The 3,077-nt window shown below is 38.3% G+C and overlaps 1 long non-coding RNA gene across 1 annotated transcript; it reads right to left on the bottom strand.

The window, feature by feature from the left end:
• Positions 1-787: 787 nt before the first annotated feature.
• On the bottom strand, positions 788-2,764 carry LOC103398952 (uncharacterized). The gene is made up of 4 exons (XR_523555.2): positions 2,316-2,764; positions 2,017-2,165; positions 1,841-1,916; positions 788-1,752 (listed from the first exon to the last, which is right to left on the bottom strand). It is a non-coding gene; the product is annotated as an uncharacterized LOC103398952 (long non-coding RNA).
• Positions 2,765-3,077: the final 313 nt, after the last annotated feature.

Below are 3,077 nucleotides of genomic sequence, written 5' to 3' on the forward strand. Positions count from 1 at the left end.
ACTAATAGTATTAGGCCACGTTGTCTGATTTTTAATAAATGGCTAAAGCAGCGAGTTTTTGTTGTCCTAAATCCTGGGGTTCCACACTGTTAAAAATATCTCCTTGGTTCAACTTAAAATCACAAGTTTACCAGCTGCCTCAAAATTTCAAGTTTATTGAAATCCTTATTTTAAGTTCTGTCAAGCTTTAAATTGCCTTCTGTGAGTCATCATGACTTTACAGTTATTGTTGTTTCAACTAAGCTGTGTACGTTCAGAATAAAGCGAACTTGATTATGAGCACTGTGTTCACTTATCCCCATTAGTGCTGTCAACTTAATAATTTTAACTAAAAGTGTTTTATTCATCAATATGCATTCTGTACATTTACCCTGATAACTGGGTTCAATCTTGTAATTTCAATTAAATAATGTCCTAACAAGTAAATTATCTGAAAGAAAGCCTTGTTTTCACATTTTTTTATTAGAACTATTATAAGCAATGTCAAAATACAGATACATACAACAGACAGGCAGAAGCACCAAAAAAACAGAGCGATGCATACAACACCAAAATCCATCCATCCATTTTCATCCACTTATCTGTTACCTGGTCACGGGGGCAGCAGTCTCCACCCAAATCACACTGCACCATACCAACCCCCCAAACCTTCCTGCGGGTGGTGAGTCCACTGAAAGGTATTAACCGCCCTAACCGGGATTCGAACTTGCCCAGGAGGTGAATCCTGGGGTTCCACACCAACGACAGAGACCTTGCCTCTGGGCCAAAGCGCCACTAACACCTAAATAAAACAAACAAACAAAAACACACACACTGTAGTCATTTTAATAACATTGTATTAAAGTATAAAGTGACTGGTTAGAACGTCATTGTGATGCCTTTTGTTTAGCAATTTAACAATGGAATGCACAGGTATGCTAAGGTCTCTAAGGGATGTCTAAACAATGGTTGCCGTGGCTCCGTGAAGCTCTGTCAAGCTGCATGCCCTTCATAGCAAAAAAGAATTGTGTGAATGTTTAGGTTAAATACCTAATATGCATACAAAACTATCGAATTTGGTACACATACTCTTGAAGGGGTTACATGTAGAAAATTGTACGCCTGTGTATATATTGTGCTCAGAAGAGGTGCATATTTGGGCCTGATCACAATTGTGACCGCTGGGAAAATACATTGTCAAGAATTCCTATAATGAGGCCTATTCGCACACTTAGACTAATAACGGCTATTTACACACTTGAAATGTTAAAATGAAAGTAGTTATGACAATACCCACTAAGTAGAGAATCATGAGATATGGTTAGGTCTATTATGCATATCCTTATTCTGTAAACAAATGTTGAAAAGTATTCAATATATCTCTATGGACAACATAGTCCGTTTTTACTGTCTAAAACAGACTATGTATGTTCCCAGCGGTCACAATTGTGACTAACCATAAAACTTAAAATTTGAGCAACTTAACCAACATACAACGAAAGAAAGACATGTTCATTAGAGAGGTCTAAAGAGTAAAATCTATGTACTTAACTTTTCAGAAAAAAAATCAGGATTAAATGGGTTAATCCAATCAATGTGTTTAAGGTTGTGTGTGTGACTGTGTGTGGTATGTGTGTGCACAAGTGTTGTACATGTGGGTGTGTATGTATGTGAGAAATCTTGCGTCACACATCCTGATGATGTTTGAGGCTTTTCGGAAAAATAGTGTGGCAGACCCAGCAGAGCCGCAGTCTTTATCCTTTTGTTTGTGTCCTACAGGAGAAAAATAAACAGTATTTAGATTTTATTGTAAACCTAAGACCTGGTGCCCAATTCTACAATTCTCAGCTCATCCACTGACCTCTTTCTTCAGACAAAAAGATCCAAATCCAAAATGGCCTTCAGTGCACCACCAAAAACAGCATCAGCCATGCTCTCTTTGGAAATAATGAACAAAAGACTCAAAATAGTGATATCCATTCGAACAAAATTGGATTAAGTGATTAATCTCAGACTCAGTGTTGTCTATTGTTATACCTGTCTCTCACAGAACATGGCCGGCCATTTTGCCATAACATCCCCGATGAGAGGTTGATCCCCACAATCTCCTTTCTGCGCTTGGAAAACGTGGCAGACATTAACTCATCTATCTGCTTGTGATCTGGGTCTTTTTTCAGTACTTCCACCTGAATTGAATTGCACAAAGGACACATAGTAAGACAAAATAGCAGGCTTCACAGACACAAGAGCAAAGTGTAGGTAGTCAGTATACTACAGGCAGGTGTGTATGCAGTAATATTACACAGGAATTATGTGCATATGTGTGTATGATGTACCTGAATCATCAACTGCTTTCTTCCATGTCTTCAACACTCAGTCCTTCTGAGGGATCTGGACAGTAGTGTAGCTCACAATAACAAAGTTGTAACACATAAAAACCAACTAGGTTCGTAAAACTAAAGATAAATGTCTGCAAATGTATAGTATTAATCTGGTTTTTAATATACTAATTCTCTAAAATGACCATTAGAGCATTAGTCCAGTTTAAATTGTTTTTAAAATATTAAAATGTTTAATATACTTAAAGTTTTAAATAGTTTAGTGCCGTGACCCGTCGGATCCCCGATTAGCGTCAACTGGTCACCCGGGGTACTGCTGCTGCACACGCTTCGCCTCCTCCCCTCTTCCACGGTGCCTGCGAGAAGCCGTGGAAGCTAAGTTGCTAATTGCTAACTGGCTTCTTCGTGCCCAGCTTTCGGCGCACGCGCATCAGGCATGTTGGTTTATCGGGTCTTTTGATTTATGTAATTATAATGTCGCTACGTGACGTATGGAGGACCGTTCGGGGACTGTTTACACAAGTGCATTTTCTGTCCGATTGTTAGACTGAATCGTAGTTCAGTCTAACAATTGGATTAATTAATTGTTTCAACTCAATATTTTGGGTGTAATTTGAATCAAAACAAGCTCGGACTTGTCCTTTTGAATGTGTCTTATATGTCACGACATGTCATTGCCATTTCAATATTGCATTCAAAATGTAGTGAACTCATTAACGTGTTCTGTTCATCAGTCCTTTTTAGTGGTTTCAGTATAGT

Source organism: Cynoglossus semilaevis, unplaced genomic scaffold (genome assembly GCF_000523025.1).
Source record: "Cynoglossus semilaevis isolate Cse_v1.0 unplaced genomic scaffold, Cse_v1.0 scaffold2283, whole genome shotgun sequence".
NCBI lineage: Eukaryota > Metazoa > Chordata > Actinopteri > Pleuronectiformes > Cynoglossidae > Cynoglossus > Cynoglossus semilaevis.